Below are 12,075 nucleotides of genomic sequence, written 5' to 3'. Positions count from 1 at the left end.
TGCATTTGGCTGTATTAAAACATATTGTGTTTGAATGGGCCAGCATAACTAGTGATTCAGCTCCTTCTGTAGGACTGCCCTGTCTTCATCACCATTTACCACGCCATTACGCTAGGTGCTGTACAAACACAGAACAAAAAGACTGTCCGCGCCCCAAAGAGTTTCCAATCCAAGGGTTTGGCTACATTTAGATGCTGCTGTAGTGCTTCAGTGAAGATGGTACCTATGCTGAAGGGAGGGGTTCTCCCATTGGCTTAAGTACTCCACCTCCCCGAGTGGCAGTAGCTAGGAGAATTCTCAAACCACTGAGCTATCCCTCCCACCTCCTGTCAGCCTAGCGCTGTCTGTGCTTTAGATCAGTTTAACTGCGTTGCTCAGGGGTGCGGATTTTTCACCCCCTTGAGTGATGTAGTTATACTGACCTGATTTCCTAATGTAGACCAGGCCTAAGTACGAGACAAGAGTCGACGGGTGGATTCAGACAGTTGGAAGGGGGAAAACAAGGAAACCATGAAACACGGTTGGTTAACATGATAGGCAATGGTTATAACACACCAGTTGCCTAACAGTTGTCAAGTTTTTTGTAGGCATGGCAAAGAAGAGTTTGAAGAAGGGAATCAGTGCCTATGAAACGCAGAAATTATTCCTTCCATTGGGCATAGCATTTAGAGGAAAATTCCAGCCATTCCATGAACATATTAGCTGCCTTATAGGTGCTCCATATTACTGTTTACTGACATTTCAGAATAAAGTTATCTCAGATCAAAGCCAATAGAATGGACTCTGTCATAGTTAACCTTGAACGTTCCAAGATAAAGGTGAAATTTACTCCGTCCATGGAGATAGCCGTGGTCCTTTGAAAAGACTGACCTGAGATGGAAAGAATCTCTCTCCTACTGATTTTGCTGGAGGACACAGTCCATTTTGAGTGCAACATCCCGGTAAGTTTCAACATGTAGTTAAGAGGGTGTGTATGCACTCATATGTTTATGCATGTACATTTGTTACTGCCCGTGTGTTTGCAGATGTCTACATCCATGCATGAGTTCATTTGTTCATGTGTCTGGGCATGCATGCTGTTATAGGCAGATGGGGATTCGTTATTTACCTCCATGGAACCCCCGAACTGCTGCCTCTCATGCAGACCAGCCCCCACCCTCCGGGGGTCTTCAGCGGCACGCCTGCCCGCGGTCCACTGGTCCCGCGGATTCAGTGGCGTTTCTGCAGGTGATCTGACGGTCCCGCGCCGAATTGCCGCCGAAGCCGCAGGACCGACGGACCTCCCGCAGAAACGCCGCCGAAGGCCGCCTGACTCCCGCCCTCACGGCTTGCTGCGCTGGTGCCTGGAGCCGCCCCTGCCTGGGGAGAGGGCTAAGGGAGAGAAGTCCCACTCCCTGCGAGTCACCTCCTTCCTTTTAATTCTAACTCCAGACTAGCAAAGAGAATCAGGGAGGAGCACTGTCAGCAAGCCAAGGACTCACCTGGGCCAGCCCCATTACCCTGCACGTGCTTACCTGCCATGGGTGCTGTGAGCCTGAACAGGTTAACGCCTCCACCGCACCTTGAGATCCTCTGTTGAAAAGCACCAGAGACGTGCAAGGTATGATTATGATCATGCTAATCTGGTTAGCTGGATTTCTGCTCTCCTCGCTGATGGGAAGTTTCTCTTTGTGACTTTGGCATTAAAATACAGAGAGAGGGACAATGGCTAGATGGGCAATCTCTCTTCCCTCCCTATGCAGTTCAGAGCATAGTGGAAGTTACAGTTAATCTATCTTCATCTACAAGCCCTGCAGGAAATAGGCCTCCCTCAATCCAAGCTCTCATTGAAGTCAATGGGGCTTTGCCTGAGTAAAGACTGAATTAAAACGGAGGGACAGATTCCGATACCATTCTTCCCACTGAATCGTTTTTTGGGCCTTGTCTTCACTGAAAATGAAGGTGTGCTCTTAACTGAAGTTAGCCAACTTCAATTCAAATTCTAGTGAAGCCAAGGCAGCTGCAGCTCCAACACAAGTTTTTTTAAATTGAAGTCTCTTGGGGAGCACACAGACCGGTTACTTGGAGCTGGTGTACTTGGTACCAGCCGTGGTACCTTCAGACACCGCGTGCTTAGCCAACTCTCCAGGCAGCAGCAGGTGCACGGCGGTCTGGATGGCCCGAGAGGGATGGTCGAGGGCTTGTTATAATGCACCACGCCTCCCCAGCAATGCACTCGAAGATGTCATTGACAAAGGAATTCATGATGCCAGGAGTGCCGTCAGCTTTTCTGATGCCCTAGGCGGTGGAAGGGCCTGCCCCGAAATGCCGCCCCCCACAGAGGCAGCGGAAGGTCCCGCCGCCGAAATACCGCTGCGGTCGCCGCCCCCCAAATTGTAGCATCCTAGGCAACCGCCTAGGTCGCCTAATGGGTTGCGCCGGCCCTGCATGATGCCCATGGCCTTAGAAGAGATGCCGGTGTCAGGGTAAACCTGCTTCAGCACCTGGTACACTTAGATGGAGTAACTCTCCTTCCTGGTCTTGTGGTGCTTCTTATCCCCTTTCTTCTGGGTCTTAGTCACCGCTTTCTTGGAGCCCTTCTTGGATGCAAGGGCAGATTTCGCCGGCTCAGGCATCTCGATCGCTACTCACACAGCACAGAACAGGAACAGCAGTGCCCAGTCAAAGACTACAAGGCAGCTTGGGTTTCAACTCGACCCACTAACTTGGCTGAAAACTGCAACTGCCTTGACTTGTCTAGGATCCCAGCTGGGGTTAGCCAGCCTGAGCTGAGAACACACCTCTTGTTCCCTGCAGGGTGCATCTGTACAACAGCTGCAGATGTAATCTTCAGCTCAGGCAGACACACGTGCACTAGCTGTGGTCCAGCCAGCACTCCAAAAATACTAGGGCAGCCCTGGTGGTGTGAGCGGTGGGATGGGCTAGCTGCCCTGAGTATGATCCTGTCTGAAATACTAAGTACATACCCGGCTCGGCTAGCCCCTCCCACCATCTGTGCAACCACAGCTGCACTGCCGTTGCCATCCTTTATTCACAGTGGGGTGAAATGCACACACGTGCAAAAGGCCAGTACAAGGGATTATGCTCTGCTTACATCCTATTTTGAGGGTTTAAGTGGGGTGTTGGCCCTCAGCACAGGGGTGATCCCCTACTCACACCAGTGGTTCAACTGGGACTGCTCCTGTGAGTAAGTGAGACTTGCACAATTGGCCCAAAGTTAACAAAAAGAAGCTAATTTAAAAGTCAATTACATCTGCTCCTCCCCACCCACCGAGATTTAAATACGTATCGAAACTTACAACAAACAGCGCTCAAGGTTGACTGTTTTCCCCATTGGAGAGAAACTCTTTCCACTGCAGTTCAGCCTTTCCCCCGGAAAGAAGGATGATCTAGAAGTTCAGGAGCTCGCCTTCAACGTGGGGAGCTGGGATTCAATTCCCTGAGCTTAGGATGACCAGACAGCAAGTGTGAAAAATTGGGACGGGGGTGGGGGGTAATAGGAGCCTTGATAAGAAAAAGACCCAAAAATCAGGACTGTCCCTATACAATCAGGACATCTGGTCACCCTACCTAAGCTACTACAGACTTCCTGTGTGATCCTGGGCAAGTCACTTAGTTTCACTGTGCTCAATTCCCCAGCTGTGAAATAGGGAGGATGGCACATCCCTATCACTTGGGTGCTGGGAGGCTAAATACAATAATGAATGCAAGGTGCTCAGGTACATATGGCCGTATAAGTACCTAATATAAATAGAGACATGGCTGCCTCCCTCAATTAATCTCCCAGCCATCCACCGCCACAGCAATGGGGAAATTGCCACAGATACCTGCAGTTTGTATTTATATTCTGTCCCCTGCTCACTGGCTCCACCTTCTTCTATTTTCTGCTTTACGCCCTTCCTGAACCCCCTTTCTTTTAGTGTTGGGCCGGGGGTCCCACTTGTTTTCCCAGCATAATTAATCCCCCTGTTCCCTACCATCCCTTTCACCAAGTCAGAAGCAGCACCTTGGTTCTCAGCAATTGATCTGTCCCTCCAAGAGTCCAGACTAAAATCAATCTCCAGCCCTGACAAGTATGTTCAGGTTGCTAGTCTCACCGTTCCCTGGTACACACTCACAAGCCAGACTCACCAGTGCCTTGGGCATGACGTAAAAGCAAAGCCCTGACTGCTCATGGTCATTAAAGAGTCTACCCTCAGCACTTACTGTACAAATCTTACTACAGGCCATGCTGGCCCTGATGGGGCCTGGTCTTCCTTGCACAGCTCTGGTGGCACAAAGCACCAGAACTTAGCTGGCTACCTGGGTCTGGGGTGTCCCCTCCTGTATGAAGAATGGCTTAGACTATCTCCTGAGCCCCCAAGCACAAGGGTGTGGCCAGGGGAAAGGGGACATAGTTGCACCCCCCTAGTGATAATTGCCTGCCAGACCATCTCCTCGGGGCCACAGGCAACTCTGAGGCCAATCTAAGTCTGGACCCAAGATCTGCAAAGCTGCGTGTGGTGCCCAGGAAAGGGTTAATTTCTCAAACAAAGCTGCTTTCAGAAGCTGGAAGGAACCGTGTTCTGCCTTCAGGGCAGGATCAGCCAATGAACATTTCTCCTCATGAGGTAATGCTTCTAGATTAGAGTCTTGTTGGGGGGAATCTGATAAATTCAGAGACCTTCCTTCCCCGCTGAGCATTTCAGCTCAGAGCCCCAGAGGAGCCGGAGAGAGAAACCCCTGACTAGCTCATCCACCAGGCCACAGCAGGATGTTGTTCCCCACAGGACAGTTTACTTTGTTCAGTTATCATTTGATTTGATTTTACATGAGGTAACATGAGAGATTAAAAGGTCATTGGAGCCTAGTTCAATTGGACTCATCATGAGATTGATGAGTAATGCCTGACGAACCTGTACAACTAGCAACAGGAGGTGCAATTAAAAAGTACGCCTTGCCTTGACACAGGTGATCAAGGCACTAACAGTTCTCACTGCGTGGATTAACCTGCACGGCTACTGCTTGTGGAGGTCTCTGGTCTAAAATGAGTGGCCAAGCTAGGTCCTGTCCACACTATAAAGTGCACCAGTGATTTCCTAACCAGCTTGGGACACCAGCATCTGTCCTGGTTACAATAAAAACGACTGAGTTGTGTTCACAGCAGCTTTCTTCATGACTTGACAGGGTGCCTCACCGCGTTTGTAGCAATGCCTTGTGGGAAAATCAGGTCTGCTCTCCCATAGTGCCTTAGCAGGGGGCATGTTGGCCAAGAAGGGCCATGCACAGAGAGCAGCCCAACAGCACAGAGAGCAGTGCAGTCTGTGTGAGGTTGTACCGCACAGAGATCTACACGGCAGCAGGACCAGCCAAACGGGTTACACAGGGTTGTGGTACGATGAGCGGAACTGGAGAAAGAGGGTCAGGTTTCAGGAGGGATCAGGAATGCATGCAGGGCCATGCTCTTACCAGACAAACATGAGCCTTCCAGCGTAACACTGGCCTCTATGGATATGTCTACACAGCAAAGAAAAACCCGTGCCAGCCGACTTGAGCTTGCAGGGCTCAGGCTGTGACGCTGTGTCATTGCTGTGTCAACTCCCAGCCTGGGCTCTGACTGGAGCCCTCGCTGTGGGACCCTCCCACCCCGCAGGGTCCTAGAGCCCAGGTTCTAGCCTGAGCTCCGACGTCCACACAGCAATGAAACAGTCCCACAGCCTGAGCCCCGCAGCTGACACAGTTGTTCTTTGCTGTGCAGACATACCCTATGTATGCTCGGTAAAGATAGCTTCCCTGCAACTCTGCCTGCCCATCGCATCACTTGTCACCAACGAAACCAGGAGAGTCTGTCTCCGCTGAAAATGAATCGCGTGCCCAACTGCCGCAGGACACAGCCACGTACCAGGCTTGGCCGTTGGCAGGGATGAAACGCTGCCAGGTGCCATGGTTGCTGGCTGGGCATTAACCGTGTTGTGTGTGTGTTAGAGACAACTATGTCATTATGGTTTATTTTACCAGTGACTATTGACCACCAGAGCCTCTGGGTTTGGATCTGGATCTGAATCTAAACTTTGCCAAAGCTCAACCTATTATATAGGTAGCCCTGAGCTGAGACGTTCTGCTCCAAATCAGAGCTTCCGGGGCCACATTCTCAGCTGATGTAAATGAACGTTCCTCTACTGAAGTCAAGGGAGTGACTCCCGTTTACACCAGCAGAGGATCTGGCCTCTCAGCATGCTGGTTCGAACCCTTCTCTAACAGTGACTCTGTCTAGTGTACCTTCTCTACTGAGTCTAAGCCGGGGCTTGGCCTGTCCATGACCCCAGCAAGTTCACTGTAGATCAGAACACTTCTAATTGACCTTCTAATGGGGTAACTGAAGCATGCAGCCTACTGTCTGTCAGCAACGGTCTAGGTATCTTTGGTCCTGCCCCAGCACAGGCGGATGGATTGGATGACCTGTCAAGGTCCCATTTCTGTCATTCTATGGCAGTCATTGTTTGTTATATTTTTTTAAAAGAATCACAACACACGCATTACCTGGGGGTTATCAATTACAGTGACCCTCACCCTTTCCAGATGACTGTCCCCCTTTCCGGAGTCTGATTTGTGTTGTCTACCCCCAAGTTTCACCTCACTTAAAAACCACTTGTTAACAAAATCAGACCAAAAAATACAAAAGTGTCACAGCCGCACTATTACTGACAAATTGCCGACTTTCTCATTTTTACCAGATAATTATAAAATAAATCAGTTGTCCTTACATTTCAGTATATAGTATGGTATATACAACAGTATAAATAAGTCATTGTCTGTATGAAATGTTAGTGAATCATAGAATATCAGGGTTGGAAGGGACCTCAGGAGGTCATCTAGTCCAACCCCTAGACAGATTTTTACCCCAGTTCCCTAAATGGCCCCCTCAAGGATTGAACGCATAACCCAGGGTTTAGGAGGCCAATGCTCAAACCACGAAGCTAGGCAAATATCTAGATGGGTTAATGTACCCCTGGAAGAGCTCAGAGTACCCCAGAGACATATGTACCCTGGGTTCAGAACCGCTGATCTATGACCTTTTGCTCCAAGTCACCTTGCCTCGTTAATGGAGTTAATGGAATTGTAATAGCAGCCTCTGTTGTAAGTCAGGCCAGCACCATCTCTAAGCACTGCCTTAATGCACCATCCAGTTCTCCAGCCAAAAAGGTTCCCCCAGTGCTTCCCCGGGTGCCCACGTGTATTTCCTCCGTCTCCATGATGACAGCAGCCGCCGATTCGTTGGGATACGTTAATGTATAGACATCTTGCAGTTTTATAAACTATGCAGATGACAAACGTGTGGCAGTTAACGGTTGTGGAATTGGGGATCGTGGCAAGAAACTGCAGTCTGGTTTAGGTCCCAGGTTGCAGAACGACTGAGAACCCTCCCTCCTTTAACAGCCCTTCCCAGTGGATCTGTTCCTTGTTCAGCTGGATTCTAATAGTGGGCTCAGTATTAAAGGGACTGGAGTGGATGGGCCAGATATTTTTAAGCAATCAGACCATCTAATGTCAAGTAGATTCTGCCTTGAGTTGCTCTATGTTCTGCTCCTGCCAGTTCCATCCCCATGTGTCCAGCGACGACTTCTCCATTGCCATGGTCCTGCCCCCTCTTGCTGTCCCCACAGGCTAGGCTAGTCAACGTCACGGATGTTTTTCATCACTGTTACTGTCAAAGGTGGAAGCTCCAGGGCAGCCCAGATGAAGGCATCTCCACAGCCTTCGCAGAAGATAACGTGCAGAGTGACCTCTTCCTCACTGTATTTGAGCGGCAAGGTGGAAAAGGCCTGCAGCTGAGATACGCCATTATATTTCTTGTTTGTATTACACTAGCACTTAGAGGCCACAGCTCAGTTCAGGGCCCTAGTGTGCCAGGTGCTGGACAAACCTATAGGCTTTGTCTAGACTAAGATTTAAAGGTGTGTTGTTAGATCGTATTAGCTAGCTTCATCGAATGCCTTTTAAAACACTAATCAAGACAAGGCAAGTTGTACTGTAGCCATGGGTGCTGGAACTAGGGGTGGTGGTGGGGCTGCCGTACTGGCCGGCTGACAAGCATCCACCGAAATGCCACCGAAAAGCAGCGTCACCCAGAGGCGTCGCCACCGAAATGCCGCTGATTTTCGGCAGCATTTCGGCGGCGACGCCTCTTGACGTTGCCGCTTCTCGGCGGCATTTTGGCGGATGCTTGTCCGCCGGCCACGGTCCTCGGTGGCTCGGCATCCGGCGCCCGCCACCCGGAAAAGGTTGGGGACCACTGCTCTAAGCTCTAAGGCAGCACATAATAAGAATATAGCAGTTGATCCTCTGTTGTAAGGGAGATCGGAGCTGGAAAGAGGAGAGCAGGAAAGAGCATTCACTGTTAATTCCCTCTACCTCTTAGATGCAAGAGCAAGGAACGGGGAAATAGCCACTTGAGGACTAATTTGTCACAGCATTCCTGATTTAACGCTTGCCAGTGAAGTGAGCGAGCATCATTCTTCCCATGTCACAGGTGGGAACACTAAGGCATGAAGCACTCAAGAGTCTGTACTGTACTGAGTCAATGCCATTGTGATTAGAACTCAGGAGATTCCGGCTCAATCTACTAGACCACGCTGCTCCTGACAGCGGTGACAAGTGCCGGAAGTGGTCCTGGTGACTCAGCAGGTGATGTTCGTCCCTATGAGTCAGGACAAGGCTTTGAAGATGTCAAGTATTATGTAAGCATTAAGTACTGGGATTAGCCAATCATTGGCCCAGTGCATATGATGTTAAGACATTGGGCTACTGGAAGCACTGACTTTGGCATGAGATTTAAACCAAAGTTCCTGACCCCTTATGGGCACTGGACATCATGTGAGATTTTCTCACGAGAGTCGAGGTACTAGTCTCACCCTGCTAGCCAAATTCCAGGCAGGGTGACTAGCTTTTGCATACCTGAAATTCCCCCTGCATCTTCATGGGAGGTGATGTTCCTTCATTCCTCTCCTAAAGAATTGCTCAGTGCTGTTGTACATGGCTGTGTTCCACCCCAGGCATGGTTGCATTTCAGTGGCAAGCAAAATGCTGCTGATCTAGCACGTCTATCTTATAAGCTGTTTTGAGAGCCTTTGGGATCAAAGGTGTTCTAGCAAATAAAATATTCTGATCATAGACCTTTAAAGGCAGCACTATGCTTATGAAGAGAGAGAACTGATTTTCAGTGGGTCTAGTCTGGAGCAGTTGCAATGCTCATTAACTCCAGCGGAAAGAACGAGCCAGCCAAGCTGAACAGCCAGGAATATGGACAAAGAAGCTATTATTGACATTTTAGTTCACGTCTTTACCCATAACACCCTCTCCTGGCCAGAGGCTTTGACTAATACTATTGTTAAATCTAGTGTCCTCTTTATAACCTGCTTTTATAACCAGTTATCAACTGAATTAAAAGGAATGGAATTTATAGTTATGAAAAGCACCTGAAGTCTGAGGAACTCAGAGACTTCTGTCCTGTACAACACACACACACCCATTTCATCTGAGCATTTCCAGGTATGTTGCAAGGCTACATGGAAAAAAAGCTTGACTACCGCCCCCCGGTGGTCACAGACAATACTACAACCTGCCTGTGTTTATGTTGCACTAGCCAAAGACACCATTTCCAGGCCTGATGGGAGCCGTTTGTCTGACTTTCTGCACTTCATCGCACACAGGTGGCAGCGCTGAGTTACTGCCAAGTGTTCTGCAAATCTCACTCCGGCCATGCAGCCTATGGGGCGCCCTTTGCTGTCATAATTCACCTCTTGAAGCAGTTACTTCGACTGAGTGGGATCAGTGTGCACGGTGCTGACCCGTGCATAGAGCATGACAAGCTCTCTGCCCCGAGGCGCTTACAGTTTAAACTCTGGGTCATGTGTGCAGTGTTCTGCTGTCACCAATACACAACGCAGGCTTCCCTCCAGCTAGGAAACCCTTTCTGTTGCAAAACTAAATATCCCAGGAGGTAAATGGGTTAAGGCACAGGGGGAAAGAAGTTTGAGTTCTTGAATTAGTTTTATAAAACCTGTAAAAGTCAAGTCTGCAAACCACACTCCACAAAGATCTCTTCACCCCTACACCCCGATCTGTCCAAAATAAGGAGCCGGGGTGACCAAGTGGACAGAATATTACACTTGGAGTCAGGAGACCTGGCTTCTGTGCCTAGCGCTGCTAGTAGCTTACTCAGGCCTAGCCTACAGTAGGAAAGGTTTGTGGGTGTATGTGGGGGGTCATAGTGGATCATGAACTCCTAATTTGATGCTGTGGCCAAAAGGATTCAGGTGACCATTGGCTGTATAAACAGAGGAATCTTGAGTGGGACTGGAGAGATTATTTTGTACTGGCCACTGGTGCTCCCGCTGCTGGAATCCTGTGGCCAGTTCTGGTGTCCACACTTGAAGGATGTTGGGAAATTGGAAAAGGTTCAGTGAAAAGCCATGAGAATGATTAAAGGATTAGAAAAGCCTACAGGGCACTGACAGAGAGCAGACAATCAGAGTCACTCCCAAGGCTGCAGTGGCTGTCTACCCTAAACAAGGAGGGAGGAAAGGCTAGTCGCTGCCTTGGGCACTTCTCTTCTCACTTCTCACTAGCAGCTTCTCTTCTTAGGCAAACTCCCCCCCAGCTTCATCTTTTTAAGTTCCCCTTCTCCAAGCAGCGCATGCGCTCCAGGTGCACCTAATTAGCAAGTGCAGGGGCTTGCTGCCAGCAGGATGGGGTGTGTCCCATCCCAACTGCCCGCTGTTTCTGGTTCCTGGAGGAGCTGCACTGACCCACCCCATGGAGTTGCAGACAATCCCAGGCCCACAGTGACACATAAACCATTCATCCACTTAATACAATAGGTTCCCCCAAAGGTATTGCCCGGCCCAAAGGTTCAAGGGTGACTGGATTATCCGTTTATAAATAATGACGTGGGGAACAGAAATTTGATCCTGGAGGGCTGTTTGGTCTAGCCAACAAAGGTGTAGCACGATCCAATGGCTGGAAGTTGAAGCTAGACACATTTAGACTAGAAATAAGGTGCCCGTTTTTAACAGGGAGGGTAACTGACCGTTGGAACAACTCACCAAGGGGCGGGGTGGATCTCCAGCCCTGGGGGGTTTTAAATCAAGACTGGAAGTTTTTCTAAAAGCTCTGCCCTTGTTCAAACAGGAATTAACTCAGGGAAGTCCTATGGTCTGTGCCATACAGGAGTTCAGACTAGATAATCACAACGGTCCCTGCCGATCTTCTCAGCTTACCCTTTTTTACCCTTTTGTTTAAACGTCGTCTTTGGGGGACGCAAGCGGGGGGGTCGAAAGAAGAGACGGCAGCCACTTGATGCAGTGACGCGCACCTGGGCACACTAGAACAGCCCGGCTGCGGCCGGTTCCGACAGCTCTTACAGAGATGCCAGGAGCTAAGCGCCAAACCTCACTCAGGGTCCTGCCTCCTCAGCTGCGCCATGGATCTGCTGGGCCCTGAGGAGGAGCTATTTGCAGTTCCCTGATTCTGGAGCCGTCTGGGCCACTGGCATCGTTCAGAGCAGTTCTGGTCCCCAAGGGGCTGTCTGCCAGCCGAGGAGACGGAAGTGGAACAGCACGCTGGTTGTCTCCTCCCACCTGGGAATGCCCCAGCATGCTCCCTACGCCAGGGGCTGCAGAGTGATGGGAGTGAGGCTCGGGATTGACATTTTAGAGCAGACCGTTACTGATGCTCTCTCCTGGCAAACTAGAGCAATTACAGCCGATTGGGCAGGGGTAGGGGCTCAGCCATTCAGGCTGCCCCGTATGAAGGGCTGCGTCTGGAGTCCATAGGATTTGCCTTACCAGATCAACCCACTATCCAGACAGTCTCCTCTGGGAGTGCCCACTGCTCAGAGGACGGTGAAAGAGCCCAGCATGCTGCTGGCCAGTTGAGCAATGGATGCTGCGTGGAGGAAGGAAGGGGATTCCTTCCTGATCCCCTGTGGTGGGGATCCGGGTATGCCCTGCAGCATGGTGACTGATCACTCACCTCTTTTGCCAGCACATGCAAATGTAAGTTATCCAGCTACAGTACCTGACTCTCTGGGTGGGG

At 50.0% G+C, this 12,075-nt stretch overlaps 1 pseudogene; it reads right to left on the bottom strand.

Annotated features, from left to right (window-relative positions):
• Positions 1 to 2,057: 2,057 nt before the first annotated feature.
• LOC101945618 (histone H2B 8-like) lies at positions 2,058 to 2,615 on the bottom strand (annotated as a pseudogene).
• Positions 2,616 to 12,075: the final 9,460 nt, after the last annotated feature.

This window comes from Chrysemys picta, chromosome 18 (assembly GCF_011386835.1).
Source record: "Chrysemys picta bellii isolate R12L10 chromosome 18, ASM1138683v2, whole genome shotgun sequence".
Taxonomy (NCBI): Eukaryota; Metazoa; Chordata; order Testudines; family Emydidae; genus Chrysemys; species Chrysemys picta.
Note: the sequence above shows the minus strand (reverse complement) of the source record. Positions and strands in the feature narration are given on the sequence as shown.